General features: G+C 51.9%; 1 protein-coding gene across 4 annotated transcripts in view; it reads right to left on the bottom strand.

The window, feature by feature from the left end:
* The window catches only part of LOC123402654 (protein BONZAI 1), a 56,587-nt gene that overhangs the window by 5,686 nt on the left and 28,351 nt on the right, over positions 1 to 22,550 (bottom strand). The gene's annotated exons all lie outside the window — the stretch shown is intronic.

The following is a 22,550-nucleotide window of genomic DNA, read 5'->3' on the forward strand; positions in this document are numbered from 1 at the left end:
AGCAAGGGACTCACTCTCAATTCTCTTGTCCTGATGCTCACGCTCAGAATGGCGTGGCTGAGCGCAAGCATCGTCATCTTCTTGAGACGGCTCGTGCATTGATGATTGCTGCCTCTCTCCCGCCTCATTTTTGGGCTGAGGCCGTCTCCACCTCCACCTATCTCATCAATTTCCAGCCTTCCGCTGCTCTACAGGGTGGTGTTCCTTTCGAGCGTCTTTTTGATCGTTCTCCCGATTATTCGATGCTTCGCTTGTTTGGTTGTGTTTGCTATGTTCTTCTTGCCCCCCGCGAACGCACCAAACTGACCGCTCAGTCTGTTGAGTGTGTCTTCTTAGGCTATAGTGATGAGCATAAGGGCTATCGTTGTTGGGATCCTATCGGTCGTCGGATGCGTATCTCTCGGGATGTGACTTTTGATGAGTCTCGTCCCTTCTACCCACGCCCATCTTCCTTGACTTCTTCAGTGGAGGATATCTCTTTCCTCACTTTCCCTGACACACCTATCACACCCGTCGAGCCTTTGCCTATTCGTTCTGCTCCCTCTGCTTCTCCACCTCCAGTCGATTTGTCGCCACCATCTTCCACGGTCTCCTCGTCTAGCATGTCACCGGATTCTACACCTTCATCTCCGGTGACTTCTTCGTCGCCACTCCCCGATTCTATCTTGGCGATTCCTCCTTCCATTGTTCCATCTTTTCCTCAGTGTTACACTCGTCGTTCACGTTCTGTGGATGCCTCTGTGGATGTGTCGTCATCCTCGTCTCAGCCTACTTATGGCTTGCGTTCTCGTCCTCGTCCGCCTGTTGATCGCTTTGGATTTTCCACCGATGGTGTTGTTGTTCTTGAGCCAACTACTTATCATCAGGCTGTTGTTCATCCTGAATGGCAGTTTGCGATGGCAGAGGAGATTGCTGCTCTTGAACGCACTGGTACGTGGGATCTTGTTTCCCTTCCTCCCGGAGTCCATCCCATCACTTGTAAGTGGGTCTACAAGGTTAAGACTCGCTCCGATGGTTCTCTTGAGCGTCACAAAGCTCGTCTTGTGGCTCGTGGTTTTCAGCAGGAGCATGGTCGTGATTATGACAAGACTTTTGCTCCTGTGGCTCATATGGCCATTGTTCGTACACTTCTTGTCGTGGCCTCTACACGCCACTGGTCTATCTCTCAGCTTGATGTTAAGAATGCTTTTCTTAATGGTGAGCTGCGTGAGGTGTACATGCAGCCACCACCTGGGTATTCTGTTTCTGATGGCATGGTATGTCGTCTTCGTCGCTCTCTCTATGGCCTTAAGCAAGCCCCCCGCGCCTGGTTTGAGCGTTTTGCCTCTGTGGTGACTGCCGCTGGTTTTTCACCAAGTATTCATGATCCAGCATTGTTTATTCACCTTTCTCCTCGTGGCCGGACTCTTCTTCTCTATGTTGATGACATGGTCATCACTGGGGATGACCCCAAGTATATTGCCTTTGTCAAGGCCCGCCTTAGTGCCAGTTCCTTATGTCTGATGTTGGACCTCTTCGCTACTTTCTTGGGATTGAATGTTGCACAAATAAGCTAGTTTTCAGTTTCGTCAGAGACGAGCGGACTGTCGATGGTCGCTGCAGTTCAGCTCCGTCAGTTTCGACAGTCCGACAGTTTCGCTGGTTAGTTAGGATAAGTTAGTTTCTCTCCCTCTCTCGTCAGGTTAGTTCAGAGCCTCCGCAAGACGCGCTCATGTGCAATCTGTGGAGCGATTCTAGGCCGCCGTGGACCTGGCACTCGATCGTGGGATGACACGATCCTGTAAGAGCGCTAGAGCCGCGGCACGAGCGATCACCACCGAGGAATAAAAGGAAACACAACCGGAAAAGCAGCTATGCAAGTTCGCTGCGCAAAACCTCTCTCTCGTGAGCTAATTCAGAGTGTGAGATCAACAACTGGTATCAGAGCTATGTCCAAGTCACCGACGGTCGACGGCGATCAGCCACGCGGGGACATGTTGGTGCAGCAGGTGGTGCAGTCGGCGCCCTCGAGCGGCGACTCCCAATGCTGTCGCGCTCGAATTACCCGGAGTGGTCCTTGCTGATGAAGGTCTACCTTCAAGCTCACGGCTGGTGGCGGGCTGTGTCGCACGGCGACGCCCCCTACCACGACGAGCGCAACGCCATGATCACAATACTCCGTGGTCTATCCACGGATGTACTCCTCGCCGTCGGTGAGAAGGAGAACGCCAAGGAGGCGTGGGACGCCATCGCAACGCAACGCCTCGACGCCACACGGGTGCGCAAGGCCATCACACAAAAGCTCTGTCGCGACTTCGAGGGCATCGCATTCCGCGACGGAGAAACCATCGACGACTTCTCGCTCCGCCTGTCCGGCATCGTCTCCGGCATGCGCGCGCTCGGTGACACCCTGGAGGAATCGAAGGTCGTGGCAAAGTTCCTTCGTGTCGTACCACCGCAGTTTGCTTAGGTGGCGATTGCGATCGAAACACTTCTGGACATCAGCGAACTCTCCCTGGACGAGGTCACCGGCAGACTGCGCATCGTGCAAGAGGGACTGGATGATGTACCGACAGGCACCGGTGGTCAGGGCGGGCGTCTACTCCTCACATGGGAGGAGTGGCAGGCCCGCTCACACGCCGGCGATCAAGGCGCGTCGTCAGGGAGCGACAACAACCGCCAGAGGGGCGGTGGCCGTGGTCGCAGAGGCAGCCGAGCGGGCGCTCGCGGAGGCAGGCGCGGGGGAGACTACCCCGACAAGAGCGGTGGCGACAAAGAGAAATGTCGTTACTGCGGTTTCAAGGGCCACTGGGCCCGGGACTGTAGGAAGAAGAAGAGGGAAGAGGAGGCCCTTCTCGTCAAAGCAGACGAAGAGGCCGATCCGCAGCTTCTGCTCGCCAAGGTGGTTGAGCTCGCGTTCCCCGCGAAGGTGGCGCCGCGGACCCAGGGTCACGATGATCCACCACAGGGCGCAGTCTTCCTCAACGAGGAGCAGGCCAACATCAACCCCGCCGGACACGGCGCCGCCCACGATCCGGTGTGGTACCTAGACACCGGTGCGTCTAACCACATGACCGGTGATCACGCGACCTTCACCGAGCTCGACACGGCAATCACAGGATCCGTGCGCTTCGGAGATGGATCGGTGGTTCAGATTCAAGGGCGCGGCACCGTTGCGTTCACCATCGACGGGGGAGTTCAGCGCGCACTAATGGATGTCTATTACATCCCCAAGCTCAGGAGCAGTGTGGTGAGCCTCGGCCAGCTGGACGAGAACGGCTGCGACATCAAGGTCCACCGTGGCGTCCTCACCGTCCACGATCGACGCGGCGCCCTCATCGTCAGCGTGAGGCGATCGCAAAACCGCCAGTACAAACTCTGCATCCAACCCGTGCGCCCTGTCTGCCTCGCGGCACGGGCGGACAGTGCGTCATGGCGCTGGCATGACCGCTTTGGACAACACCTGCACGTTGACGCGCTGCAGAGGATGGCGCGGGGAGGACTGGTGCGAGGGCTTCCCGGCATAGAGCACACCGGCGAGCTGTGCCAGGCGTGCCTAGCCGGCAAACAACGCCGCACACCGTTCCCTCAGACAGCAAAGTACAGGGCGGAATCACCGCTCGATCTGGTGCACGTAGATCTCTGCGGGGCCATCACGCCGGCGACTCCTGGAGGCCGGCGCTATTTCCTCCTGCTGGTGGACGATCAAAGCCGCTATACGTGGCTGACCCTCTTGACAACCAAAGACGAAGCGGCATCGGCGATCAAGAAGTTCCAAGCGCGTGCTGAAATAGATGCACGACGCAAGCTGGGCACGCTGCGCACGGACCGCGGCGGGGAATTCACGTCCACGACACTGGCAGAGCACTTCGCGTCCACCGGAGTCCAGCGTTATCACACGGCGCCATACTCGCCACAACAGAACGGCGTGGTCGAAAGGAGCAACCAAACGATGGTGGGCATGGCAAGGAGCATGATGAAGGCAAAGGGCCTGCCGGATTACTTCTGGGGGGAGGCGGTCACCTCAGCCGTCTATCTCCTAAACCGAGCATTCACGCGGAGCGTGGACGGCGCAACACCCTACGAAGCTTGGCATGGCAAGAAACCTGAGGTGAGCCACCTACGCGTCTTCGGGTGCGTGGCACACGTCAAGAGCGCGCGCCCAGGGCTCAAGAAGCTCGATGATCGCAGCACCCCGATGGTACTCATCGGGTACGAACCTGGCACTAAGGCGTACAGGGTGTATGATCCGGCCACGCGCCGGGTACATGTGTCCCGCGAAATCGTGTTCGACGAGGACGCGAGCTGGGACTGGAGCAACGAGGCCGCGACAACGGGCGGCACCTTCGTCGTCGACTTCACATCCTATGGTGGCCCCCGAGAGGACGCGGCCACGCCGGCAACTTCCCCAGCACGAGGGACACACGCACCTGCCGCCGCCGGAGGTGAACCGGACACACCTAAACCGACACATGTGGCCCCTATCACTGAAGCGGGGAGCTCGTTAGGAACAGGACCTGCTTCCCCCGACAGTTCACCCAGGCAGGATGTGCAGTTCGCCACGCCGCCACCATTTGATGCGGACATGTACGATGACGATGACGACCCGGACGCCATCCACCGCTTCCGCCGCCTGGACGAGGTGCTCGCCGATGGCGCGAGCCAACCTGTCAAGGCGGAGCAACTTCTCCTTCTGCCCGAACGAGAACCGGCGACGTTTGCTGAAGCTAAACCCCATGCGGCGTGGCAAGCGGCGATGGTGGAAGAAATGGCCTGCATCGAAGCCAACGAAACCTGGTCCCTCTGCGACCTCCCGGCAGGACACCGACCCATCGGCCTGAAGTGGGTCTTCAAGGAGAAGAGGAACGCCGTCGAGGAAGTGATCAAGCACAAAGCACGCCTCGTCGCCAAGGGTTTTGTGCAGCGCGCCGGCATCGATTTCGAAGAGGTATTCGCTCCAGTAGCTCGCCTCGACTCCGTGCGCGTGCTGCTGGCGGTGGCAGCCCAGGAGGGATGGGAGGTACACCACCTGAACGTCAAGTCCGCCTTCCTCAACGGCGAGCTTGAGGAGGAGGTGTATGTGGTGCAGCCCCCCGGGATTCGAACAGGCAGGCGCAACAAGCAAGGTGCTACGGCTGCACAAAGCTCTCTACGGCTTGCGCCAAGAGCCGAGGGCATGGTACGCAAAGCTAGACAGCAGCCTCAACGCACTTGGTTTCGAGAAGTGCCCCTCAGAGCATGCAATCTACACGCGCGCCAGCAATGGAGTCCGGCTCATTGTAGGCGTGTACGTGGATGATCTGATCGTCACCGGAGCTTCCACGACGGCGATCACCGACTTCAAGAGGGAAATGATGGCCCTGTTCAAGATGAGCGACCTGGGGATGCTGAGCTACTATCTGGGGATCAAAGTAGAACAGAAGCCAGGCCGCATCGTCATCGCGCAGCTCTCGTACGCCGGGAAGCTGCTGGAGAAGGCCGGTATGACCGACTGCCATCCCGTAGCTGAGCCGATGCAACCGCGTCTCAAGCTCAGGCAGGAGTACTACAAAAGCGTGGTCGGGAGCCTACGCTACCTCACCCACACGCGCCCCGACATCACCTATGTCGTCGGGTACGTGAGCAGGTTCATGGAGACGCCGACCAGCGAGCACTGGGCCGCCGTGAAGCAGATATTGAGGTACATCGCCGGTACACAGAGGTTGGGTTGTTGCTACTCCCAGCAGGCGCATGGCGCCGAGCTTGTTGGCTACAGCGACTCTGATCTTGGGGGAGATGTGGACGACCGCAAGAGCACCAGCGGGACCATCTTCTTCCTCGACGGGAGCCCGGTGTCATGGCAGTCAGCAAAGCAGAAGATCGTGGCGCTCTCCTCTTGCGAGGCAGAGTACGTCGCCGCGGCAGGAGCGGCGTGCCAGGGTATCTGGCTCAGGCGGCTGATCGGAGAGCTGTTCGGGCGCGACAATGGTGCCACCAAGCTCTGCATCGACAACAAATCTGCAATTGCACTGAGCAAAAACCCTGTCTTCCATGACAAGAGCAAACACATCGAGCTGCGCTACCACTTCATTCGTCAGTGTGTCGAAGACGGCAGCATCGACGTCCAGTACGTACGCACCGGCGATCAACTCGCCGACATCCTCACGAAAGCCCTCGGACGAACCCAGTTTCAGGAGATGCGCGATCGTGTGGGAATCATCAAGTACCAGGCAACCTAGCTTAGGGGGAGTTTGTTGCACAAATAAGCTAGTTTTCAGTTCCGTCAGAGACGAGCGGACTGTCGATGGTCGTTGCAGTTCAGCTCCGTCAGTTTCGACAGTCCGACAGTTTCGCTGGTTAGTTAGGATAAGTTAGTTTCTCTCCCTCTCTCTCGTCAGGTTAGTTCAGAGCCTCTGCAAGACGCGTTCATGTGCGATCTGTGGAGCGATTCTAGGCCGCCATGGACCTGGCACTCGATCGCGGGATGGCACGATCCTGTAAGAGCGCTAGAGCCGCGGCACGAGCGATCACCACCGAGGAATAAAAGGAAACACAACCGGAAAAGCAGCTATGCAAGTTCGTTGCGCAAAACCTCTCTCTCGTGAGCTAATTCAGTGTGAGATCAACATTGAAGTCTCTTCTACCTCTGATGGCTTCTTTATATCCCAGGAAAAGTATATCCAGGATCTTCTTGCTCGTGCTGCTCTTACTGATGAGCGCATTGTTGAGACTCCTATGGAGCTCAATGTTCACCTCTCTGCTACTGATGGTGATCCCCTGCCTGACCCGACACGTTATCGTCATCTTGTTGGCAGTCTTGTTTATCTAGTTGTCACTCGTCCGAATATCTCTTATCCGGTTCATATTCTGAGTCAGTTCGTCTCTGCTCCCACATCGGTTCACTATAGTCATCTCCTCTGTGTTCTCCGATATCTTAGGGGCACGATCTCTCACCGTCTATTCTTTCCTCGCTCCAGTTCTTTACAGCTTCAGGCCTATTCGGATGCTACGTGGGCTAGTGATCCTTCAGATCGCCGTTCACTTTCTACTAACTGTGTTTTTCTTGGTGGTTCTCTCATTGCCTGGAAGACAAAGAAACAGATTGCAGTTTCCCATTCGAGTGCAGAGGCTGAGTTGCGAGCGATGGCTCTTTTGACGGCAGAGGTGACTTGGTTACGGTGGTTACTTCAGGATTTTGGTGTTTCTGTCACTACACCGACTCTGCTCTTATCCGACAGTACAGGTGCTGTTAGCATTGCGCGCGATCCTGTGAAGCATGAGCTCACCAAGCATATTGGTGTTGATGCTTTCTATGTGCGCGCTGCTGTGCAGGATCAGGTTGTTGCTCTTCAGTATGTGCCTTTCGAGTTACAGTTGGCGGATTTCCTGATGAAGGCCCAGACTAGAGCACAACATGGCTTTTATCTCTCCAAACTCAGTGTTGTTCATCCACTATGAGTTTGAGGCGGGGTGTTAGAGTTATAATATAAGTCATGTACCCTTTTGTATTTATCCCAATATATAGGGGGTTTCCTGCATATAGTCCATCACCTATACATGTATATATATCGGCCTATGGCCTCATGGGAATACAAGTTGCTTATTCCTAACACCGATCAGCAAATTTTGCATGGCCTTTACACCAACTTGATGTGAAGAATGCCTTCTTGCATGGGGATTTGAAGGAGGAGGTATACATGGAGATTCCACCTGGGTTCTCAACTTCTGAGACTGTTGGCAACGTATGCAGGCTAAAGAAAGCCCTTCTTTTGAACTGCTAAAGAAAACCCTTTACGGTCTGAAGCGGTCTCCAAGAGCTTGGTTTGACAAGTTTAGACGGGTGGTGTGTGACATGGGGTATGGACAATGCGATGGTGACCATACATTGTTTTATACACTCCAAAGGAAAGATGATGAGTTTATGTTGATGAAATCATCATCACAGGTGATGACGACGTAGAGATAGCAAGGTTAAATGGATGTCTGAGTAAGGCCTTTGAACTTAAAGATCTTGGTCGACTCAACCATAAGTGACTCCCCAATCAGGTGATCTGGTTGATAAAGGAAAATATCAGCGATTGGTGGGAAGATTGTTGTACTTGTGTCATACACGACCAGACATTGCATCTGCATAAGTGTTGTCAGCAAATATATGCATGAGCCTAGAAGTGAACATCTTGAGGAAGTGTATAGAATCTTGAGATACTTGAAGGGTCCTCCTGGGAAACAAAGCCATGTCTCAGGGATTGTGTGAGTTGTTATGGACAAGGAATCTATTAGAAGAGCTGAAGATATTATAGACCAGTTGTATGAATGTACTGTGCGACAACAAGTTGGCAATTAATGTAGCAAACAACCCAGTTCAACATTATAGAACCAAACATGTGGAAATTGACAGATTCTTGATCAAAGAAGGCTGGGAACCAAAGAATGCAGTGTAGCGTGTCACAAGATGGGAATGATATATATTTTTATCAAGTGCCTCTGATGACGTAGAAGGAGGGCACGAGTGTGCCCCCTCACGCCGCAGCACACACACTATCACGAGCTGCTGCCTGCTGAGTACGTCTCCCTCTCTGCCTACACTTAATCAGTGCTTGGAGATGTACTTAGATGTGCAGTATCAGATGCACCTAAACAGTACGTACTTACATGTGCAGTATAAGATGCACCTAAACAGTGGCCTAGTTGGTTGCCTCAGGCTGAATTCTGGTACAACTCCACCTTTCACTCCTCTCTGGGTTCCACTCCTTTCAAAGTTCTCTATAGACATAAGCCTAACTTAGGTACATTTCCTCAAGCCTTACATACTGAGCATGTGCATCTTGACAAATGGTTGCAAGAACAGCATTACTCTGAATTTTTACATCAACACTTAAATAGAGCTCAAACCAAAATGAAGTCTGATGCTGATAAAAACAGATCACTCAGGGAATTTTCTGTGCGAGATTATGTGTTTCTGAAACTCCAGCCCTTTGCTATGAAATTCTTTGGACCATATAAGATTCTGGAAAGGATTGGACTTGCTGCCTGCAGACTGGAATTACCAGCAACCAGTTTGGTGCGTCCAGTTTTCCATGTTTCACAACTCAAAACTCATTTATGCTCATACTCCTGTGTTCACTAACTTGCCTGATCCTCCTTTACTTGATAGATACAATAATATGCTCCTACCAGAAACAATATTGGACGGGCGTTTGGTTAAGAAGGGCAATGCTTCTCTCTTGCAGGTGTTGATCAAATGGTCCAGTTCGCCTGGAGCTTCCGCCACCTGGGAAGATTATGACACTGTGCGTGTCACCTGCATGCGGACATGCTGGTTCTGTGCGGCGCGAGGGGGGGGGGGGGGCAGCACAACCTCAGAAACGTATTCCAGAGAAGCCACCAAGTGGTGAGGACGGCGGGAAGATTTAAATGAAACTTGGGGGTTCTTGTGTGCTGGGTTGTGTTAACCTTCAGGCCCGATGGCGTGTAACGCCAGGATATATAATGCGGGGCTACTATGTTTCCTTCAGCTAATGAAAAGAGACATTTTGTTCTCCTCTGTTCTTCTTCGTCTCCATGTCTCCTCTACCTCTCTGCAAATCCAAAATCCTCAAGCCCTAGACCCAAATCCCCAAGGAAACCTCGGCAAGGTCGTTACCGAGCGGCATTTCCCTCACCACACCAACCCCCCAAGGGTCTTGTGCCCCTCCAATCCTACTGCGGTCAACTCAACTCCGACACCTTCCCCACCAGCACCGCTAGCACACGTTCTGTCGTTGGCACTCCAAAGCTGTTGAACCGGTATGGGCCCAGAGCCCAGCCTCCTCTAGAACTTTATGATGCGGTTTGCATCGAATCAGGGCGCAAGTGGATTGCACGCAGGCGTGTGCTGAAACTGTTGGAAGGGCTCGGAGGTTGCTTTCATGGCAGGGGGCATCCCTGATGCACCAACCTCTCCTACCAACTATTGAGGAGACTATTGCAGCAATGTCTCAAGAGGAGGTGAGGCTATCTCTTGAGCATGCAGGTGTGAAGGCTGTGCCGGCTTCGACATTTGCAGTCACTGAGCGCATGGAGTGGGGAGATCCCAACAAATGTAATATCTGTGGGGAGGTAGGTCATTGGAAGAGGGAATGTCCAACTCGTGGTAGAGGCAGGGGATACAACAGAGGGAGAACTTGCAGAGGCAGGTATACTCGAGGCAGAGGCCGATACCCGGGGAACTCAGGGGGTCAACTTTCTAGGGGCAGAGGTGGCTACTCAGGAAATTCAGGGGTCAGAGTGCTCATATGGTAGTTGAAAGGGACACCGGGACGTCACAAGGTGAGGGAGTTGATGAGGCTGCCTATGGAGATTTTGCTCACTGGGCCTCCACTGATGAAGGTAATCCGACAAAGGCATCTCTTACTGCTAATGAGAGTGCTTCAGAGTGGGTCCTAGACTCTAGAGCATCTCAGCATGTTGCGGGTAATTCCTGTGTGTTTGAGTCTTACCATAAACATGCTCCTACTCACAAGGGCACCATACAAACTGCCGATGGTACAAATCAGCCTGTCGTAGGAGTTGACACAGTCAAATGCACTTCAACCATCTCTTTATCGTCAGTTTTACATGTGCCAGCTTTTCCTGACAATTTGGTCTCTTTCAGTGCTCTCATTGATCAAATAGACTATCCTGTGATTCTTGATAAGTTCGGTTGCTTGATTCAGGAGCGACGGACGAGACAGGCGGTTGGGACTGGCACCAGGCGTAGGGGGCTCTGGTACATGGACCAGGAGGTGCAACCGGACTTGGTGTGTGCTGCGACCATGGAGGACAAGGAGAAGCAGGTGATGATCCATCACTATAGGATGGGTCATGTATCTTTTGATAAGATGAGTAGAATATTTCCGGATGTTATGTGTGGAATAGGCAAGGGCAAGTTGACATGTGATGCTTGCGAATATGCAAAACACACACGAGCCTCATATGTGAGTAGGGGGCTTAGGAGCATATCTCCTTTATGATTATTCATTCGGATGTATGGACTAGCCCAGCAGTGTCAATGAACGGAAAGAAGTATTTTGTTACCTTCATTGACTGCTATTCTCGTATGACTTGGATTTACTTGTTGTGTCACAAGGATGAGGTGTTTAGCTGTTTTCAAAACTTCCATGCTCTTGTAAAGAACCAGTTTCAGATGCAGGTCAAGGTGCTCAGGACTGACAATGGTACAGAGTATGTGAACAATATTTTTGGGGCTTTCATGTCTGAACAAGGGATTCTTTATCAAACTTCATGTCCGGACACCGCACCGTAGAATAGAGTGGCTGAAAGGAAGAATTGTCATATTCTTGAGGTTGCTCGGTCGTTAATGTTTACCATGAATGTGCCTAAGTTCTTATCGGATGAAGCAGTTATGCAGCCACATACCTGATCAACCGGACACCTTCCAGGATACTAGGTATGAAATCTTCGTCTGAGTTGCTCCTTGGAGATAATAAGTTTGTTGTTTCCCCAAAGCTATTTGGCTGTACTTGCTTTGTTCGTGATCACCGACCATCTGTTGGAAACTTGATCCTCGCGCAGTAAAGTGTGTCTTTTTGGGATACTCTTCTAGTCAGCAGGGGTATAAATGTTGGTGTCCCTCTGAAAAACGCAGGTTTGTGAGTATGGATGTTACCTTCAGGGAGTCTGAGCCATTCTATGGTGTGCCGACTGATCTCAGTCTGCTGTTTGCAGAGCTTGACCACCTACATCATGTGCAAGATGGTCAAGAAGGGGAGAAGGATGTGTCTCATACTCAGGGTGATTCTGTGGGCACTAACACTGATAATGATATGCAAGTTCAGGTCCCATCAATAGTGGGAACAATTCCAGTTAGTACTCTCACTGATGATGGTGTGCAGGTTCATGTTGAGCCAACTGTTGATAGACTTAAGATTGGTGCTCTTCGGGTTCCTGTTCGGGATCGATGGCAGACGAACAGCCTGGTGTACTCTCGACGGCAACCACACGTGCAAGGAGAGCAGCAAGGCGGTGAGGCAAGAGTGCAGGGGAAGCAGCAAGGCAGTGAGGCAAGAGTGCAGGGGAGCAGCAAGACAGTAAGATAAGCTCATCTGACACAGTGGGGCTGCCCATTGGATTGCGAAAGGCTACACGTGAAGCGGCAATAAAGGGTGAAGTAGCAAGGAAGGCTCTACCAGAGGATGATGCATGTGATGATCTTGATATTGGCAATTTTGTGTCTTATTAAGGCTTTGCCACCCTTATATAAGGCATTTGTTGTCTCCCTTAAACTGTGTCAATTTCAAAGGATTGGAATGCTGCAAAGCAAGATCCGAAGTGGCGTGAAGCGATGATAGAAGAGTTGAAAGCACTGGAAAAAAACAAGACAAGGGTGCTCACCACATTGCCGGCAGAAAAGAAAGCAGTGAGTTGTAAGAGCATGTCCAACAGCCGCCCAACGCGCGGCGCGCTAAAAATAAGTTTGTGGCGCACCATTCGCCTATTTTGGCGCGGCGGCCAACGCTGGCTCCAGCGGCCGCTGTAAAATGCAGCGCGCGCGCCTAGCTCCAGCAGGCGCGCTAAAATGCAGCGCGCGCGCTCTCGCACAATACATAGATATACATAGATATTTCATAGATAGATAGATAAAACAATACATAGATATTTCACAATACATAGATAAAACGATACATCGCATAGATAGATAAAAAACTACGGTGCAACTACTAGAACCTATTCCCTGTCGTCCTCATCATCATCATCATCAACCTCGGAGAACGACGTCCCAACGTTCATCGTCACTCCCGAATTTCAACCCAACGTTCATCGTCACTCCCGAAGAACGACGTCCCATCGTTGTTGACGACCTCGCACTGCGATATGGCCAGTGCTTTGCGCCGACGCCTGTCATCCCGCTCCTCGCGACGCCTTGCCGTCCTCTCCACCCAGAAGGCGTTCTCGGCGGCGACGTCCTCCGGGTGGCGCCGGCGCCACTCCGCCATGGCTCCCTCGTCCTCCTCGTCGACGAGGAGGCGGCGCTGCCGTCGACGTTGGTCCTCACGGTCCTGGTTTGTTATCAGACGAGGCGGAGGGGCGAGGTCCTGCGCCTGCTCGCGCGTGTAGACGTCCTGAAAATTCATATGCGCGCGAGGCCTCCCTAGGCGCAACGCCGCCGCGTCGTACGCGCGGTGGCCTCGTGCGAGGTCTCGAACGTGCCGAGGCCGAGGCGGACGTCGCCGGACCGGATCTCGGCGTAGTAGGCGCCGGAGGGTCGCTCGCGGACGCCGCGGTAGCCCGAAGATCCACAGCGGCGCGGCGGCATGGTGGCCCGATGGGGGCGCTTCGGTGGCGGAGCGGCAGAGGCAGCGGCGAGGAAGCGCCAGAGCGCGCGTGGCAGTATTGAGGGCGATAGGCAGCCACGTGGCGAGCGCCGCATTTTATAGGCGCGTCGAAAGCGGTGCGCCAAATCTAGGCCGCTGTCGTGGGAATAAACCTGACAGTAGAGGTGTAGGTTACGAATGGAGAGGGCAGAGTCCTAGCTACGGCAAGCTTGTACACAAGATGTATGAGTTCAGGCCCCTCTCTTAGAGGTAATAGCCCTACGTCTCAGTGCTCGGGAGCTCTTGTAGTGTGGAATGTGTGTTACAGGGGTGCGAACCCTTGTGCCAGAGGGGAGGGGTGGCTTATATAGAGTGCGCTACCCCTCATCAAGGCCTCAGCATCTAAGGGCTCGATCAATATGGATTAAAGGTGTACGTTATCATATGTAATTAATGCTATTCATGAATATTAGTTGAACGCCTGTCCGTTGGCCTCCTGGAGGTGGCTTCTGGTCCTCTGTGTCGACTGGTATCTTCCGAGTGAAAGTTGGTTGTCGAGTGAAGGGGAATATCTTCCGAGTGACTTTTTAGGTGCCATGGCCATCCAGTCGGAATCTTCTTGGTGACCCTCCAGCTAATAATGAGGTATCCTTAGGTAGGACACTTAGGTCAGGCCTGTGACCCTACCCTAGGTACATATCTCCATCATTAGCCCCCGAATGGATCGGGGTTCGAGTGAGGAAGGGGTCGATGAGGATTCTGTCGAGCCATACTGACCTTGGACATTCTTCTGGGTTTGACAGAACTTTGTGTCGACTGAAATCTTCGTCATTCTCCTTGATCGATTTTGTTGCGAAGCATACCCGAGTGAATTTAAGTGCTTGAAGTTATTCCGAGTGATTGACGAGATCTTGGGATGTGACGGATCACTTCGCCAGGTCCGGATTTCACGGGATTCGAAATTTCGGTTTCCGCGCGCTGTGCGGTGATGACGCAACTGCCTCGATTATCGCGCCGCCATTATCGCCACGCGTCACATCTCCTCTGTTATCGGGATAGGCTGGGATCGGGGGGGCAGTCAACGACTCACTCGGGCGATTATATAAGTCCAGCCGGCGCTAGGGTTGAGGCCGCGTCTTCCTTTGATTCTTCCTCGCCTCCTCTCCACCTCCGTTCCGCAGGCTTTGCTTGGGCTCGTCTCCACCGCTGCGACCATGACGAAGAGCAAGGCCTCCAAGCTCGAGCGCGCCAAGAAGGGCGGCAAGACGAAGAAGACAGGCAGCCGAACTGCGTTGCCGCCGGGGTGGATTCAGGGGGATTTTCTCCCGTCCACCGTCAAGAAGGAGGACGTCCTGGAGCTCGTTGAGCACGGGATGGTGGCAGAAAAATCTTGGAGGTTGCCGAAGGGAGAGCTTGAGCCGGAGCCCCGCGAAGGGGAACGGGTCCTTCTCCTGACCCACATCGAGCAAGGTTTCTCTCTGCCTCTGCATTCTTTTATTCACGGCTTTTCTATTACTTCGGAGCACAACTTCACCATCTCCCTCCAAACACCATTGTGTATCTCTCTGCGTTATCACACTGTGCGAGTGTTTCTTAGGTTGTCCTCCTCACTGGGGGCTGTTCAAGCACATATTTTCTGTGCGATCCCAGATGGTGAAAAAAGCAAACCCGGGTGACAGTAGGACCAATGTTATCCAATTATACGGCGGTTTAGGGATTCAAAAAAGGGGTAGGAGTACTTATCCCCAAATGACCCTTCCTGAATCGGTCCGAAATTGGCAGTCGACATGGTTCTATTGCAATGACGTCGCGTCTCCGAACATGTCGACTGGCCTTCCTCCTTTCACCTTGGATCGTCCGAGTTCCCCTAGATCGATCAATGTATTCGAAGATGAGAAGGCCGAGGTGGAGATGTTGGTAGCTGAGGTGATCAACTTGGTCCGGAGTGGAGTGACGGGAATGGATCTGCTTGAGACATTCCTTGGCCGGCGCATCCAGCCCCTTCAGGCGAGGGACCACGCCATGTGGCACTACTCGGGGCCTGGGGATTCCACTCGGTCGCATCCTGAGGAAGTTTCGGAAGAAACTATAGTCAGTGGATCAAGAGCATCACCGGACCTTCTGACAATCCCGTGGGATCCAAGCAAGTTGCACCTTATTCTGCTGAGAATAAACCACGGAAATTAGTATGTTGTATCCTTTCCGATCGCTTTCATGTCTCTGTCGAGTGACTGAATATTTATCCGACTGATAGGAGTGGACGAACTTGCATTCTCCTGTACCCAACGGGGAGCAGTTTGACATCGGGGGGAAAGTGAAGGCGGCAGCATCGACAGCGATTACGCCGATGATAGCGAGGAGAGTGAAGATGACTCAGATGACAGTGAAGAAGAAAATCAGTCTCCTCCGTGCCCCGAACAGCGGTCCAAGCAACGCCACGACCCAACGGCTGCTCCGAGCAAGACCTTGGCATTCAGCAGCAGGAACGTGAAGCGCGACAGGGCTGTTGCGACAGACTCTGCGAAGAAGGCCGCCAAGCAGCCTAAGCCTGACGTGCCCAAGCCTCAGAAGGCTCTACCCCGCATGAGGATTGTCGTGCCAGTTGCTTCAGCATGAGTATTCGTCTCTTTCTTTGTTTTGTCGTTGTGGTTTTCTGTATCTCTGACGACCGAGTGAAATTTTCCTGCCAGAGCTGCTACCTCGGTGACGACACCTGTATGAGCCAAAGAAGATCCTATGGACTTGGACGCTGTGGACATGCCTGCTCCCCAACCAGGTATAATAAGTATTTGTCTTACTCTGTTTTCTAGACTTAATCTGTCGGCTGAACTAACCGACGTTGTCGATTAACAGTCTTAGATGTCATTCTCTTGGAACGCAGCATACGGCTGCGGAACAGAGTCAGGGCACTCCTGTAGCGCCCATGTCGAGTGTTCCTCCAGCCAGTTCGACTGCTTTGCTTACAGCTCCTCCGACTGGATCGATTGTCGTAACAACTGTGCCGACTGCGCCTCCTCTGGCAACTCGCGTTATCACTGATGCAATACCGACTCCTTCGATACTTGCATATTCTATGCAACATGTTCCGGAGGATCAGACTGGAGCCGCGAAAGAGGCTATGATCCAGGCTGGGCTGATGATGCAGAGGACCAAAGAAGCGTACGAGGCTAGTAAGTTGGCATATGATGCCAGCTCGGTGCTTCAAGCGAACATCCGAGTAAGTGCAACTGTAAGTTAATTTCCGACTGAATCTTGTCAATCTTGCTTTCCGATTGAATCTTGTCAATCTTGTTTTTACACCCACTGGGGGTACGTTGTATGGTAGTTTGTCTTCATTTCAGTGGGGGCACGCTGAGTGAACCCACTGGGTGTAGTCCGCGAGACCGCTGTCGAATGCTTGCATCGGCAGGGGTCTGATTTGAAGAGTTATTCTCCTTTTTTGACTCGGCCAGGCCGGACCTGGTCGGGTGGCTTTGTATCCAGTGGGGGCACGCTGAGTGTACCCACTGGGTGTAGTCCCCGAGACCGTTGTTGAGTGCTTGCCTCGGCAGGGGTCTAATTGGAAAACACTCTCTGTTTTTTTTGTTTTTTTCTTGCCTCGGCCAAGACGAACCTGTTCGAGTGTTTTCATATCCAGTGGGGGCACGATAAGTGCACCCACTGGGTGTAGTCCCCAAGACTAATGTTGATCATTTACGAAGGGCATTAGTCTTAAGAACTTGAGTGGGTGCGGCGGGCCGCTATTTAGTCGAATGAACTGTATTTCTCCACTCGGAAGTAGAAAAATTAGTAGCGTCGACTAAACTGTATTTCTCCACTCGGAAGTAGAAAAACACTAGTGTCGACTAAATTATTCCCTTGATGTTTTTCAGAAAGCCTGTGAGATTGGATCTAGGTACGCCAAGGTGGAATCAGAAAAGAACCAGCTTCAGCTGGATTTAGAGGTGAAGACCAATGATTTCGAGGCCTTGAAGAAGACACTTGAAGACAAGGACAAGGTCCTTGCAAAGCTTAAAGAAAGGTCCGAAGCTGCTGAGAAGAAGCTTGCGGACGTGGTAAGTTGGAGGATGAAAATGCGAAATTGAAGAAAGAAAGACTTGAATGGGAAAAAAGCTTGATTCCATGGCGAAGAGGGGAAACGTCGTGGAAAAGTTTGTGAAGGACTTCCTGACCGAGATGCTTGCGACGCTTATTGGTATGTTTCCTTCACCGAGTGGATATTTACGAACTTCGTCGAATGAATTGTGGCTGATTCTTCGTTTTTCTTCTCACACAGAATTCTGCCCGGACTTCGAGAAGGAGACTTTCGAGGTGGAGCCGCATCTGGATCCCATCAAGACGCCTGTTCCGGACGCTATGGCCGTAGACATGTTTTGTCTCAACTCTCGCCTCCTTAAGGTTCAGGGGTATATTGCTCGGCTGCGAGCTGCTGTGGGGAGAATTGACAAGGACTTATGGCCCGAAGACACTTTCCAGATTGATCTCGAAGCTGTGATGAGCCGCCTGGGTCAGATTCCCGACAGGATGCGGGCGTGGAAAAAGTCTGCCGCGCGGTGCGAAGCTGATGTCACCCTCTCACTCGTCAGAGTCCATTGTAAGGAGGCAAGAGAAGACAAGTTGAAGGCACTCCAGGTGGCGAATACGAAGAAGCTCCAGTTTGAAAATTTTATGGAGACCTACATCAGTGCAACGACTCGCATTGCTGATGGGATCGATCTTCATACCTTCGTCGAGCCTGCAAGTCCTGGGGAGCCTTGAGATGAACTGCGGTCACTACCAAAACTTTAATTCGCCTCGGTATGCCGAGTGTTTATGTACCGTTAAAACTTCGTTCGGGTGTGGAACCCGAGTACTTTCCGTCTGCATGGATGACTTTGATCCGTGCTGAATTCCTTTGAATTTATCTGCATTTGAGATTTGCTTGATTTCTGAATTTCTCGAGTGAATAGGTTGCTATTCATTCGGAAAAGTATTTTTTTAACTTAGGCGATTTACTCGCGGCTAAGCCCCCGGGTGAAAGGATTGCCTTTCACTCGGAGTTTATGTTCTACTTAGGCGAAGACTGGTTCGCAGCTAAGCATCCGAGTGAGTACGTTGTTATTCACTCGGAAGGGTTTTTTAACTTAGGCGAAACATGTTCGCAGCTAGGCCCCCGAGTGAGAGGATTGCTCTTCACTCGGAGTATGTTTTGTACTTAGGCGAAAACTGGTTCGCAGCTAAGCATCCGAGTGAATAGTTTGTCATTCACTCGGAAGGGTTTTTTAACTTAGGCGAAACAGCTAAGCCCCCGAGTGATAGGATTGCTCTTCATTCAGAGTACATTATGTACTTAGGCGAAAACTGGTTCACAGCTAAGCATCCGAGTGAATATTTTTTATTCACTCGGAAGGGTTTTTAACTTAGGCGAAACATGTTCGCAGCTAAGCCCCCGAGCGAGAGGATTGCTCTTCACTCAGAGTATGTTTTGTACTTAGGCGAAAACTGGTTCGCAGCTAAGCATCCGAATGAATAGTTTGTTATTCACTCGGAAGGGTTTTTTAACTTAGTCGAAACATGTTCGCAGCTAAGCCCCCGAGTGAGAGGATTGCTCTTCACTCGGAGTACGTTTTGTACTTAGGCGAAAACTAGTTCGCAGATAAGCATCCGAGTGAATAGTTTGTTATTCACTCGGAAGGGTTTTTTTTAACTTAGGCGAAAGATGTTCGCAGCTAAGCCCCCGAGTGAGAGGATTGCTCTTTACTCGGAAAATGTTTTGGGTGAGAAACTGCTCGATCGGAATCGACACAAATCGAAGAAGTTATGACTTCGACAAGCAACATTGTTTAGTAAACTCTCTTATTACATCAATCTAACCAGTTGTCAAGCATAAAAACGTCGAAGCAGGTCTGCATTCCAAGCTCGGGGTTCATCGGTTCTCTTCTTGCGGTTGTAGAGATGATACGCTCCGTTGTTCAGTACCTTGGTGACGACGAATGGTTCCTCCCACGTAGGGGCTAACTTGTGAGGTATTTGTTGATCTACCCGGAGTACCAGATCGCCTTCATGGAACGCCCGACTCCTGACATGCCTCGCATGGAAGCGACGAAGATCCTTTTGATATGCAGTCGACCGAATCAAGGCCATCTCGCGCTCTTCCTCCAAGAGACCCACTCCATCTTGTCGTGCCTGTTCAGCTTCAGCTTCTGAGTACAAGTCCACATGAGGGGAGTTGTGAAGGATATCACTCGGCAGGACACCTTCAGCTCCATACACCAGGAAGAAGGGTGTGCGTCCAGTCGATTGGTTAGGGGTTGTACTCAAGCCCCATAAGACAGACGGCAGTTCAGTTACCCAGGCTCCAGCTGCATGTTCCAGGTCCCGCATGAGTCGCGGTTTCAGCCCTTGAAGGATACGGCCGTTTGCCCGCTTAGCTTGTCCATTGGTTTGGGGGTGTGCGACGGACGCATAATCCACCCGAGTGCCTTGAGCAGAGCAAAAACGCCTTAACTCTTCTGAATCGAAGTTGGAGCCATTGTCTGTTATGATACTGTGAGGAACTTCGTACCGAAATGTTATGTCTCTCATGAACTTGATGGCGGTGCGTGAGTCCAGCTTCTTTATTGGCTTGGCTTCAATCCATTTGGTAAACTTGTCGATTGCAACAAGCAAGCGTGTAAATCCACTCTGACCTGTTCGGAAAGGGCCGACCATATCCAGACCCCAAACAGCAAACGGCCAGACAAGTGGAATGGTCTTCAAGGCAGACACAGGCTTGTGACACAGATTGGAATAGAATTGGCAACCTTCGCAGCGATCAATGTTATCTTTGGCCATTTTCACTCGGCGTCCGACGCCTAATGGTATACGGCGACTCATATTTGGTCATACGCAACCCGTAGAGGAGAGCTTCATACTCAGCCTCATTGTTGGAGGAATCGAAATGAATCTGGAGGACATAATTAAGCTTGTCGCCTTTTGGAGACACCAACACCACACCAGCACCGGACCCATTTAACATTTTGGAGCCATCGAATAACATAGTCCAGTGTGCCGAGTGAATCTGAGCTGGCTGCTGTTGTTCCACCCACTCGGCCATAAAATCAGCAAGGGCCTGAGACTTGATGGCTTTCTTTGCCTCAAATTTGATGTCCAAATATAGCAGCTCCATGGCCCATTTAGCCACTCGACCTGTTGCGTCTCGATTGTGAAGAATCTCTGATAGTGGGGCATCAGTGACGACTGCTATAGAATGATCTTGAAAGTAATGTGCCGCCTTCTTTGCTGACAAGTATATTCCATAAGGAAGCTTCTGGTAAGGGTACCTTTGCTTCGAAGGGGTCAATACTTCAGAGATGTAATAGACTGGGCGCTAGACCTTGTAGGCTTTGCCTTCTTCTTCTCTCTCGACGATCAGAACCGTGCTGACGACCTGATTGGTGGTTGTGATGTATAAGAGTAGTGGTTTTTTGCTGTGCGGAGCAGCAGGCACCGGCTGGGTGGAAAGCAGGGCTTTGAGCTCTACAAACGCTACTTCTGCTTCGTCATTCCACTCAAACACATCTGATTTTTTCATCAGTCGGTATAAAGGCAATGTCTTCTCACCGAGACGAGAGATGAACCGACTCAATGCTGCCAGACAGCCTGTGAGCTTCTGTACATCGTGCACCCGCACAGGGCTTTGCATCTGGACGATGGCGCCGATCTTCTCGGGGTTAACGTTGATCCCACGTTCAGAAAGAGGAAACCGAGTAACTTGCCGTCGGGGGCTCCGAAAGTGCACTTAGCTGGGTTCAGCTTGATGTCATACTTCCTCAAATTGGTGAATGTCTCTGCCAGGTCAGTCAACAAGTCGGAACCTTTGCGTGACTTGACCACAATATCATCCATGTATGCTTCAACGTTCCGACTGATTTGGTCGAGCAGGCACTTCTGGATCATACGCATGAAAGTTGCACCGGCATTCTTCAGACCAAAAGGCATGGTGATATAACAAAAACACCCGAAAGGGGTGATGAAGGCCGTTTTTATTTCGTCTGGACCAAACAGACGGATCTGATGGTAGACAGAATAAGCATCAAGAAAAGATAAACGCTCACACTCCGAAGTTGAATCGACAATTTGATCAATGCGGGGGAGCGGGAAGTGGTCTTTCGGGCAGACCTTATTAATGTTTTTTAAGTCGATACACATACAAAGGGATTTGTCCTTGGAAACCATGACGACATTCGCAAGCCACTCGGAGTGGTAGACCTCGCGAATGAATTTGGCCTCCAAGAGTCGCGCCACCTCTTCACCGATTGCTTTTCTCTTCTTAGTTGCAGACCGTCGCAAACGCTCCTTGACAGGCCTTGCCTTCGGATCCACTCTCAAGCGGTGCTCAGCCAGCTCCCTGGATACACCCGGCATGTCAACAGGCTTCCATGCAAAGATGTCCCAGTTCTCACGGAGGAACTAGGTGAGCTCGGCTTCCTATTTGCTGTCGAGTGTTGTGGATATGTTGGTCGGAGCAGCATTCGGATCCGTCGGGTGGATGTTCACTGGTTTGACCTCGCCTACCGACTGAAAAGAGGACTCAGAAGCGGGCTACTTGGAGCGCATCAGGTCAGTAGGGTTGGCATTTTTCTGATACTCTTCCAGTTCGACCACAGCCATCTGTTGATCTGCATTTTTTGAGCCTTGTTGCAAGCACTCTTCAGCTCTCTGCCGATTGCCTAAGACAGTGATGACTCCTTTGGGCCCTGGCATCTTCATCTTCAGATACACGTAACATGGTCGGGCCATGAAACGAGCATAAGCGGGACGACCCAAAATGGCATGATATGCACTCTGGAAGTCCACCACCTCGAACGTCAGCTTCTTTTTGCGAAAGTTCTTATCGGAGCCGAAAACAACATCCAATGCAATCTGGCCGAGTGACTTGGCATTCTTTCAATCTGGCCGAAAACAACGCCAGCTTTGAAGGCACAGACTGTCGGGTGCTCAGAAACATTATCCACCGTGTGATGAAGGGTGGACGCTGAATGTAATCTCTCAATGACTTGTTTGATTTTTGCACACAAAGCTGCAGCTCGGACAGACCAGCTGGACGCTTGCATGTGCCTTCGAATGTCTTGATAAACACTCGGGCGAGATCCTCCCAGTAGTAGATGCTAGCAGGAGCCAACTGATTCAGCCACGCCCTGGCCGAACCATCCAACATCAGAGGCAAGTGCTTCATGGCGAGGTTGCCATTGCCTCCGCCAATCTGCACAGCCACTCGGTAGTCATCAAGCCATGTTTCGGGCTTGGATTCTCCTGTGAACTTGCTGATTCCAGCCGCCA

This window comes from Hordeum vulgare, chromosome 6H, assembly GCF_904849725.1.
Source record: "Hordeum vulgare subsp. vulgare chromosome 6H, MorexV3_pseudomolecules_assembly, whole genome shotgun sequence".
NCBI lineage: Eukaryota > Viridiplantae > Streptophyta > Magnoliopsida > Poales > Poaceae > Hordeum > Hordeum vulgare.